At 48.0% G+C, this 11720-nt stretch overlaps 1 long non-coding RNA gene across 3 annotated transcripts; it reads right to left on the bottom strand.

Annotated features, from left to right (window-relative positions):
- Positions 1-224: 224 nt before the first annotated feature.
- LOC140642312 (uncharacterized) lies at positions 225-8513 on the bottom strand. 3 transcript variants are annotated; one of them, XR_012038791.1, is made up of 6 exons: positions 8264-8513; positions 5996-6208; positions 5606-5715; positions 3095-3255; positions 2070-2340; positions 225-1764 (listed from the first exon to the last, which is right to left on the bottom strand). It is a non-coding gene; the product is annotated as an uncharacterized lncRNA (long non-coding RNA). The 3 variants fall into 3 exon arrangements; XR_012038790.1 differs by lacking the exon at positions 8264-8513 and adding an exon at positions 6497-6746; XR_012038792.1 differs by lacking the exons at positions 5606-5715; positions 8264-8513 and adding an exon at positions 6497-6746.
- Between the last annotated feature and the right edge of the window lie 3207 nt (positions 8514-11720).

Genomic DNA, 11720 nt, shown 5'->3' with positions numbered 1-11720 from the left:
AGGAGCTGATATGCTTTATTCTCTTTTCCCATTAAATATATGTTCATTACAGCAAGGGTTTGTTCGTGGAGAGGCAGTAGGAGAAGGGGGGAAAGGACTACCGTGTGCCTGATGCCCTCTACTCTCAGCCATGTCCAGCTCAGCAAGAGGCAGCCTAGCAGAGTGGCTCCACGTGTGCACTCGAGCTAGATCAACTGCTTGGGATTGTATCATGGCTCCACCCCGTATGAGTTGGGCACCTGTAGGCATTTTGCTTACCCTCCTTGCACCTGTTTTCTCCTTCTGTTAAAGAGTTTGAATAAGAGTGCCTATCTCATATCATATTGTTGTGAAATGTAAAAAATACGTATGGTGTTTGGCAGACAGTGAGGGCTCAATATGTATTAACTCTCATTATTATTATTATTACCAGGTTTCTCCACTCAGTCGATACACTAAACCGCCTACCTTTCTCACTAAGCATTTTTGGGATTCACTCAAGAATGCTTTCTTTCAGTAAACATGTCATTGTCATTGACACAGCAAAACCATTGGCCATCACTTTATTAGTTGCTGGCAATGAGCAGGACAGATGTGATCTCTGCCCTCACAGAGCTTCTGGTCCGAGCAGCAAGGTATTTAACACCTGCATACAACAGGGTATGATGAGTGTTAAGAGTGAGAATTTATGTGAGCCATTGGAGGGGTCGGAACAGGGAACCGCCCGAGTTCTAGATGTCCGGGAAGATCCCTGAGCTGGGTCTGAAGGACAGGCAGGTCAGAGAGGGCCGCTGGAAGGAGGTCAGAGAGGAGTGGGGTGGGGAAGGTGGTAGGAGCAGCATAAGTAAGTTTCCAGAGGTGGGAAAGGGCACAAGCAGGGTCCAGGGACTAAACAGAGGCCTGAGTGGCTAGACCTTAAAAACTTGAGAACAGAAAATGATGAGGGAAGGCGGGAGGGGGAGGAAGAGCCCAGCCATATGAGGTGTGCTTAGCCATTCAGGGAAGTGGGACCTGTGCCATGAGTAATGGAAATCACTAGTGGGTTTAAAGCAGGACACATAGAGGTGCCAAGATGTCCATTTTGCAAAGATGGGGAGGGTGGGAAGCCAAGGGAGGGGGTGTGCTGGCTGGGGAGGAGCCAGCTGCTGCCATAGCAATTAAGGAGAGGGCCAGGGCGATGAGAAAGATCAGGGGCAAGTACCCTGGCGAGTGCCAAGTGTTTGGCCCTTGAACAGTTGCTAGAGCCCATTTTAAGCCGGTTGGAGAAGGGTAAGCCGCGTGTTTCAGCACGGGAGCAGCCACCTAAAAACCGGACACCCATCTGTGTGCTCCATTTTTACTTAAACCTTCCAGTTGTAGGTTTTTGCCACCACCTGCCAACAGGAAAATGTGTCAAGAGCACTTTAGGAGAAAACATACTAGCAGTTTCCCCCCCTTCACTTCCCCTGTCTCTGCCTCCCCCGACGTGAAGAGGGGCTGAGGTGTGGAATCCTCTGCAGTGGAAGAAAGCATGTGCTAGAAATGCCCACCCTTTCTCTCCGGCTGTGCCAGCCTCAGTCCCAGACACACAGTAGGTGCTCACTCGGTGCACATCGACACACCAAGTCTCTGATCGGCTTCTTTCCTCCCGCGGGGGTGCCAGAATCAGGGGACACGATGCTTCTGTGATTGCCAAAGTCTCCTTTTCCATCTGCTCAGCATTTATCAAGGTCACAGCGGTCAGGCTTCCGTGGAGGAGAGGACATCGCAAGAGGAGGCTGTCCCTGACTAGCCCAAGATGCTTGGCTGCAGTCAGAGGACAAAAATGTGGTTTGATCCCAGGCCTGTCATTCAGCTCAACTGCCTGTCAGGCCCCTAGGGTTCCCAGACCTGCAGGCTGCCATTTGGACCAACATTTGGGAAGCAGGATACTTATGGAATCCATTTTGGGTTTGGCAGCCAGAACAAAGGGTGAGGCTGGAATGGAGCAAAGAGGTGTAAATGTAGCCCAGAGCAGGGGGCTATCTGGTGTCACATGGCTGACCCTTCTGAGGCAAGGGTGTGGGGTGCTGGGGGAGAGAGCGTATATAGGAGACCATTTAAACTCTCACCAGGAGCCAAAAGAGGGGAGCCAGATTGCAAACGAGGTCTCTCGGGCAGCTGCCTCTCACAGATGAGCAAACCTAATCTTTGTTCCTCGGTAGGTCACAAGGGTAGGTCACAACTGTCCGGCGCGGTACAGTTGGGGCCTGCTGGAGGTGAGGTGGGCATCGTGCCCGTCGGTGGGAGTCTGCGCCGTCTCTCTAGCCCCTGCGAGCAGGACGTGCTGCTTCCTGGGGCGGCTACAGCGAGCTCGGAGCTCAGCTGCTGGTGGCCCTGCATCTGCAAGAATGTAGGCATTTGCAGGCAAATCTCTGGGTACCGTCTTCCCAGCCCCCGCCCAACATGCACACTCGCACACACACCCCAGTGAGCCCCGTTCTGCTTGAAAAAACTCTAAAATATTCTGCGTCCTTCATATACGGGGGGAAAACCCTTTAGGCGTTAGATACTGCAGTAATTACTATATAATGGAGTAAATACTATACTATAATAATTAACTTGTAAACCTTGAAATAACATTTACTGTAATTTAGACCAAATATGAACTGTGAGTAATGAAGCTCGATCCAACATGAAATCATTTGCAGGGCGCTTGAAACATATGCCTGGGGAAGGGAGAGCAGCGGTTTCCCGTCGTTACCGAAGTGGGCCCAAACGAGGCCCTCACAGACTGGAAGTGCGGTGCAGCTGCTGTTATTCTGAAATATCTTGTTAGTATTTTTTCCCCCCTTTCTAATAAATCGCTTCCCTTTTGCCTTTTCCTAAACTGTCCATTCAGGCCATCAGAAGGAGCTGATTTGTTTTGGATTTAGTTTTCATCTAAATGATTGCAAATGCTGTATGCAAAGCTAACGTGGCAAGGCTGGGCGAGAGTCTTGGAGTCCAGCAGGGGGTAAGAAAGTTCTTAGGTTGCCGATGTCAGCAGTGAACTATGGATGCTTCTGGAAAGTGGATCTGGGCGCTAAAGCTGCTTCTGACCACTGTGGTGCCAGGGGTCTGGGACACCCAGAAAGTAACAACACCTTCTGTTTACCTGACGTGTGATGCCTGTGCCTCCAGCTCTCTTTGACATGGGCTCGCTCCACTTCTGAGGAAGCCTGGGTTGGGGGGACATGGGGTGCAGAGGACAGATCTGCCTCCCTGCACTCCCCTGCTCCTGCTCCACACCTTACACATTAAAGGTGAGGAAGAGACCTGTGTGAGGTTAAAGCAAACAAAACTGTTGTTCTTCTAGGTTAAGAGCAGTGTAATGTCGATAACGGCGTATGGTTCAAGCTAATACAGAGTGCACGTCGCTGCCTCCTGACGTCAGAGCCCTGTCCGATCCTCCGAGCCACTGCTTAGGCTCTACTTCAGTTACAGTGGTGCCGGGGCGGGTCTCAGGTCGCCCAGCTCCCAACCGTCCCTTCTGAGTCTTGCTTTTGGAAAATATCAACTGTCTTTCACTTACCGTTCTAGCTTTTTCTCTGATTAGTCTGCACACCTTCCATTCTAGTCGGACCGAACCATTTACTGTGTTCTATTTCAGCATTTTCTTTTTTAAAATTTTATTTATTCATGAGAGAGAGGCAGACACACAGGCAGAGGGAGAAGCAGGCTCCATGCAGGGAGCCCGACGTGGGACTCGATCCTGGGTCTCCAGGATCAGGCCCTGGGCTGAAGGCGGTGCTATATCGCTGAGCCACCCGGGCTGCCCTATTTCATCATTTTCGACTCTGATACTTTGTGCTTTTAGAGCCTAGTCGCTCAGGATGCTCTTTTGGCTGACTTGAGTTCTATCCTCTTAAAGAGGCAATTAAACTACATCTTTTCTCTCATGCTTTTTTTTTTTTTTTGAACAAAGAGTATTTAAGTTGGGAATAATAATAGGTGGCATCTGTTGAACACTTGCTGTGTGTTGTCAAGCATTGACTAGGGGCATCGTGTGGATTATTTTATCTGATCTTCACGAAACTCATGAGACAGGTGCTATCCTTTTACCCTATTTTAGAGACAAGAAAACCGGCAAATTGAATGCCAATAAAAAAAAAAAGAGACAAGAAAACCGACACACGAAGATTTAGTAGCTTTTGTAATGTGGCCAAGGTCACACAGCTAGTCCGACAGAGGATTTCTCTTTGGTGACCATGGCCTGGAGCTGCCGGTCATATCCTTGCAAAGGGCAGTCCAGTTTAAGACCAGTCACAAGAGCCATCTCCAGGTACTTGAAAGACTGGAGGAAAGACAGGGACGTTTGTACATCTTACAGAAAGATCTAGAACTTCAAGGTGTCATCTTGTCACAACATGTAAATCGGTCCCAATCTTTGAAAATGGGCTAACTACTGAAAACAGAATGGGTTGCTGGTGAGAATGAATGAGGTGCCTCTCACTGGAGATATTCTAGTAGAGACTGGGTATGTGATTCACCATAGAGATGATCTCTCAGGCAGAACAGCAGAGTGGCTAGGAGCATTGGGCTCTGGAATAAACTGGATGGTTTCAAAAATCCCAATTCTACATTTACACTCTGCACCTGACACTGTTTTTCCAACACCCCCCCCACACACATATCCACACCTTCCCCCTAACACACACACACACACACACACACACACACACACACACCTGCTTTTAGTTTCTTAAATCCATATATACTACTTAAGCGTCTCAAACCTTAATAAAGATATGAATCGGGATCCCTGGGTGGCGCAGCGGTTTGGCACCTGCCTTTGGCCCGGGGCGTGATCCTGGAGACCCGGGATCGAATCCCACATCGGGCTCCTGGTGCATGGAGCCTGCTTCTCCCTCTGCCTGTGTCTCTGCCTCTCTGTCTCTCTGTGTGTGACTATCATGAATAAATTAAAAAAAAAAAAAGATATGAATCACTCCAACCTGGGACTTTGTTATGATGCAGATTCTAATTTAGTAGGCCAGGTGGAACCTGAGACTCTTCATTTCTAACAGGCTCCCAGGTGATGCTGAGATGCTCCGGTATGAGGCCACACTTTGAGTGGCTGGGCCTTATATTGTATGCCTAATCTCTAACTCCAAAAAATTGTAACATTAACTGTTTTCTCTATTAGGTTTCAGGTAAATGATCATGATTGATTGCTTGCTTGCTTGGATGAACTCTCTAATCAAAGAAGGCCAAATTTTGATGATGAGAAAGATAATCCTTTGAATACGCACTCCTCAGTAGAGTCCACCTAGATCCCTCTTTGCCTTCGTGCCAACTAATAGATTGTTGAAAATTCAGTGTGATTTTCTTTTACTCTTTTATGAAAATTGCTCTGACATCTCTCATAGTGTTTGCCAGCAGAGATTTTAATTGGGCCACGGATAAAGTTTTGAGCAAATGGGAATTTAGATCAGTTAGGCTAGCAGTCTCACGGTGAGGGGTGTCTCTGCAGAGATAAATTATTTTCGGGCAAAACACACGTTCAAATATGTCGTTATTCTATTACACTTTTTATCAGTTTTTGTTTTCAAATAATATACTGCTCCTATATGTAAGATCTTTTTTCCACTCACGTATTTAGGACAAGTGACCACTGAACTCTTACTTCTCGAGAGACCCGAAAGTGTTAATGTCCTCTTTCTGTCTGTTGTCAGGATTGGCATCACAGATGGATTTTTGCTCAATGCTGGATCCAGAGACTTCTGTGTGTGCATCCTGATATTAACACAATGGATTGAAATCATATTTATTGTTTCCTTTCTCAGAGAAGGATCAGAGATGGGGGAGTTGAATGCTTTTAAGCAGTTTTTCAGGAAACAAAAGGCTACATTTTTGAAATGCCAGCTATTACCAGTCCACCGTTCAGACTCTAGGAAGACTCGTTAGCACTTGCTCAGGGTCCCTCCCTCCCTCCCTCCCTGGAAACAGTGCAGGAATTACACTCTGAGTTGTGACCGTTGAAACAGACTCAAAGTCAGTGTGCATAATTACTTACCACAACAGTGGTTAATGTGCCCTGAAATATTCCCAGCTCCCCTCGGCCTGGGGCTTGACGGTTGATATTCAGATTTTCTTGATAAATGCCTCCGATGCTTTGCTTACACCATTTCCCAGAATGCTTCTGGATTCTCAGGCGTGCGCTTGCTGTCTCTGTCTGGCCGTTGGTCTCGATGGAGGAAGGGAAACCTCAAAGGCTGTCACACTATGGCTATGACGGGAAATGAATGATGTCTTTGAATGGTAGGGCTAAAAAGGCCTATGTAGTAAGCTAACCATCTCTCTCTAGCTCAACCCACTCATTTTATAAATGAGGAAATGCGGCCCAGGGAGGTGGAGTGGCTTGTCCAGGGTCACACCGCTAATCAGTGGCCCAGTCAAAATGAAAGCCCAGTTCCCCCGAGTGGAAGCCCCATGCTGTTTGTGGGGTGCCCCTGTTGCAGTGAGTAAGGATGACTTCTGGTTTGGACTCAGGAGAAGACCTGTTCTCTTGTATTACCTTAGATCTGCTCCTCACAACCCCTGCCCCAAGGAGGAGGAAATTTTCCACATCTGCCTCTCCTTTTGTAGCAATAGTTTTCTCCTCGGTTCTGAAACTCTGAGCTCTGATACTACCTCAGATGCTCTGAGCCCTTCCAGACAGGTGCTTGCCTACAGCTGTGCTCCTCACTCTGATTCTATATCCGACAGTTTGGTTGGTTTTTACTCCTATGTCAGGGCTCTCTCTCCCCTGTCTCGTTCCCTTGAGTCATGCTCCCTATTGTGACCCTGGAGACGGTGGGTGATGTGTTGAACCCCACCCAGGCGATGTACTTGCCTCTGAGCAGCCCCTCCAACAGTAACCCAGAGGAGTGACCACGATACTGGGGGTTGGGTGCACCAGACACGGAGGTGGGCAGGGCTGAGGATTGAGGGTGATGCTCTCTGTGTGCGGGTCAGCTCGGCCCTACCCCAGCTCTGCTATGCCTGTCTGAGGAGTATCCATCGTCTCAGATGTGCCAGACACCATGAGGTTTCCGGGGTGAAAAAGAACATGGTTCCTGCCATTATCATGTGCACAAGGCAACATGAAAAGTTACTAAATCACAGTTCAGTAGAGAGCTGTGTCACCACAGAGGAAGGAAGTTGTTTCCCCCAAGGGGATCAGGGCAAGCTTTGCACAGGAAGTGGTAGTTAGAGTAAACCTTGAATGACGGTGGGGATCTTGTTGGTTATCTCTGGGGGTAAGGGTGGGGCTGCTGAGCAGGTTTGGGGTTGGTACAAACAGAAGAGGTATTGCAAGGATGAAAGCATGGACAGAGCCAACAGGCAGAAAGGCACACGACTTCTTGGTAGGGGACAGAAGGATACCCAGTGTTCTTGGCTCACAGTGAGTCTTGACAACATCCTGACACAGTGTGCTGGCAAAGCAGGCCTTAACGTGGAAGGGGCCTAAAGGCAAGCCCACACCCCTGATCCTGGAGACACAGCCCCCTCACACCTTCTCTCTTCACAGGCTTGATCCCCCCATTCGAGCCTGGACTGCTCTTGGTCTCTGCTCAGACCTCATGCCTCCATTCTGTCCTCAAAGGTGGACCCTCTCTGCCATCTGCCTGGATGCTCCTGTCCTTCCTTTGGCTTCTCTAACCTTGACTCTTCCTGTAAGTGCCCAAGTTCCTCCTTCCTTCCCCTGTGAGATCTCTAAACATTCCGTAAGGGGTAAAAGACTCCCACACTACCAAGTCGGGTCTGCAAAAGTGGCCTGTTTCATAATTTCCTTTATGTCAAATAAAATCTGACTATAAAGCCCCTGTCTTCCCAGAATGATAGTAATTCAAATCATAGAGATCGTTAGGGCCTTCTCCTCCTTCCTGGGGGTTACAAGCCTCCCTGAAGCTGGACCGTGGAAGAAGGGCCTCGGATTTTTCAGTCTTATGCTTATTTTATTTATTTTATTTAATTTTTAAGATTTTATTTGTTTATTCATGAGAGAGACAGAGAGGCAGAGACATAGGCAGAGGGAGAAGCAGGCTCCCTGCAGGGAGCCCGATGCAGGACTCAACCCCAGGATCCCGGGATCATGCCCTGAGCCGAAGACAGATGCTCAACCACTGAGCCACCCAGGTGCCCCTGTTGTGCTTATTTTAAGTCTCTTTCTCTCCAAGCCCATGTCCCCCACGAAGGTGGCAGACTCTGTCATTCTCAGGCTTTGCAGGGCCTGCCCAGTTGTCCAGGTCAGACCTTCCAGGGGGGCCACACTGCTGTTGGCCTCTGGGTCTTGCCTTACCAGGGAGCGGGGCCTGGGTCTCTGCCTTCCCAGCACCTGTGAGTATCCTCCTTGTTCCTGTCATGGAGCCATCTCCCCTCTCTCCAGCTCCCTTGAAACCACTCACTTCTCTCTGTGCCCCCAGAACTTTGGCATAACCTCTTTAGAGAGTTAGGCTGTTGTGGAAATCAGGAGAGGACCCTTCTGAATCTTTGGCTTCCAGCCTGCTCCACAAGCCCTCCAGAGCCAAAGGGGACACCAAGAGCTTGGCTTCCTTCTTTGCAGAGGTAGGATTTGTGCAACAAGGTGAATACACAGAGAATGAAATTCAAATTCTAATTATGATGTCAATAAATTATCTGAATCACAATCCCATCCATCCTTTGAATTCTGGATTGAGATGAGTTACCTGCCTAGACAAACTCTCCCTGCCCTAGTTTCATTATCTATAAAATGGCAATAATATTAATAATTACTTCCTAGGGTTGTTACAAGAATTAAATTACTGAATACCTGCAAGTTACATAGAATAGTACCTGGATCATAGTTAAGCTCTTAAAAACTCTGAGCTGCTTCATTAGTTATTATCCATTTGACCATTAACATGCCGTAGAGGACTGTTAATGATTTTATTATGAGTATGGTGGTAAGGATGCACACATGATTAAAACTCCTTGCACATTTCAGTGCTCAATACATTCTTGGTGATTCTGACTTGACAGAAGGAGCAAGATTTGTCCCACGGATCCCAGAGGAGTGTCTGCGCCCTGAATAACTATTCCAACTATTGCTCACCATATGTCCGCAACCAAAAAAAAAAAATAGTTTTGGAGGGCAGGAAATGAGCACACATGTGCACATCTGCAGAGAGTCGCCTGCTGAAATCGACACGTAAGACATATTTACCACCGAGGCAAATGCCTTCATGTGTTTGTAAGTGGCTATTTCTGAACACCCAAAAGGGAAGAAGAGAGAAGCCAAATTCAAATGGCATCATGTGTTTGTTATTTTGGAGCAAGGTTATGTGGAAGGAGAGCTTCCCTTATGCCTGGAACACTTTAAGGGGGAGAAATGAAGTATTTAAAGGTATTTTAATGATCATGAAAGGCACTGGCTTAATAGGGCAGGAAACTACGGTTCTCTTTTTAATCCCAGAAGGAAAATAACAAGGCTGGAGCTTAGCCTTCCCTGAAGAGTCATAAACTGGACTGCAAAGAGGCAGCCCCTTGAGACGCCCTCTCTGGGTCTCTGCGGCCCCTTAACTGTGGGTCTGTCTGCCTAGGTTTCCAATGTGCTTATTAATGAATGACCGTAGCACCGTGCTTAGGTAGCAGCAACCTGTGCAGGGTTCTTGGAGAAGCTGTTGTTTTCTGGCATGCAGGGTTAGGGGCCTTTCTGAACAAGCTGGCCTGTTTAGGCCCATTCCTCCTGCTTCCCAGCCCTCTATGGCCAGGTTCCCTCACTTACCTACTCCATCTTCTCTTCCTTCCCTGCTCAAACCTGAAGTCTCCCATGCTGGTCCCTATTTCCCCACCATCAACATCACATGACTATTGTTATTTGCAACAGTTCTTTAAAGTCCCTAGAAATGCTGAATTAGTGAATAGTGAACCACTGCTCCTAGGGGAAATACAGGGTTAGGTTCCTGCAAGCCTCTGGTCATAATGTTTCATCAACTAATGAGTACATAATCTTAGCATGAGTGTTTCAGTTCAAAGACACCTTACAAGTAGCCAGCTGAGCCCTCCGGGATTATCAGTGACTCAGGGCTTCATGGAGGAGATGCCTCCAGGCATGCAGGCCCTAGGTACTCTCCCCTCCACTTTCACCTTCTCTGTTCTGGCTTGTGGACCTGAACTGCCACGAGCCTAGATGCTTTCCTGCCTGGAACCCCAGGTGTTACAGATTTTACTTCCTCTGAATACATTTCCTCACAGCCCATATCTGAGTCATAGACCATTTGATAATCAGACCCTCGAATCTGGTCTTTGCTTGAGGCATCCACTGCCACTCTCTGCCTTCTGTCCTCAAGCCTCCTACAGCAAGCCCTGTCCATCGTATTGCCCCAAGCACTTTCTGTTGATATCTCCCACTGTGGGATGGAATCGTACTCTGAAAGTGCTAAGGGTGTATTTTTCATCTCTTCAATTCCTTTCATCTCCAGAATCACTTGTCTCTCCTCATTAAACAGAAACATGCATTGGAACTGTTGTGGGGCCTCACGCCAACATGTTAAGGACATGTGTTGCAGCTATCATGTGGAGGTCATCAGCAGGCAGTGAGCCTGGCTAGCATCAGCTTTCATTCCTGACAGCATCCCCAGTGGCCATTCCATGGAAGGCATTATGAGAGAGAGGAAGCGAGTCCCAATAGTACAATTCCAAATGAGATGACCTAATAGTGAAAGGTTAACATGGGCATATAGAAGATTGGGCTTCTCGAGACCAGGCCTTGACATGTAATCAGGAGAACAGCTGGCAGATGACCAGAAGGCCATAAATATGATTGTGTTTTAACAGCCATCACCTTTCATGGCAAAATTTGTCTCCAGATTCTTAAAAATGACCACACTACAGTCACTGGTGGCTTCTCTAGGAGAAATAGCAGTGCGTCTCCAAGTGAGTTCCTCTGCTCTCATGTCTTCAGTTTAAATCCCATTTGTAGTTTTAGTTGCTTTATCTCCAGCTGGCATTTTTTTCTCTATTTCCATTCGTCATCTTACTTTTTGGTACCACTCCATTCCACTATATCCTCCTCCCTTGTTCCCCATGAACATAGGGACACATGCATGTTTTGGATTAGAACCCAAAGCTGATTATCCTCCAGATGTGTGAAAACTCAATTGTCACTAATGACTTTGGGTAGTGCTTTGTTTGGGGCCACACTTGTGAGTGCTCGTGGCCTGTTCTTTAGCTTGAGAGGAAACACTGGGGACGTTCTGTTGTGGCTCAGGAAGAGACACTCCACGTAAGAATGGAAGAATGGCACCGTCTTCACAGGGAAGTCTGAAGAATGCCCTCATCATTACTCACAGAGAGTGAATTTGGAGGGCAGAACTTATGTCCATGATTGGACAGAGAAATGGAAGTGCAAGAGCATTGAGCGACTTCTCAGACTCACCAAGTGACAGAATAAGGGTGAGGATCCAGGACTCACCTCAGAACCAGGCCTGACCAGACATAGCTTTGCCTGCATGTGACACTGTGCCATTGACCAGCTTCCCGCCTGGATGGAGCTGCCTTTGCTCTTTGCCCGTCCCAGATGAACAAACCTGCTCTTCCCAGAGAGCCTCACCTGTGCCCTCTTGTTATGGCACATAGGCCCCACCATTCCATGGCCAGGAATGCCCCCCTTCCCGGTGCCAAGGTGCCACGTAGACGCAGAAGTCACATTGTGGCTTAGCAAACTGAGCCTGGCCATGTGCTGTGCCTTGTGGGAAATTGGCTTGTGGAGGAGCTACTGCAGTTGATTGGAGAGT

Source organism: Canis lupus, chromosome 11, assembly GCF_048164855.1.
Source record: "Canis lupus baileyi chromosome 11, mCanLup2.hap1, whole genome shotgun sequence".
Lineage (NCBI taxonomy): Eukaryota > Metazoa > Chordata > Mammalia > Carnivora > Canidae > Canis > Canis lupus.
Note: the sequence above shows the minus strand (reverse complement) of the source record. Positions and strands in the feature narration are given on the sequence as shown.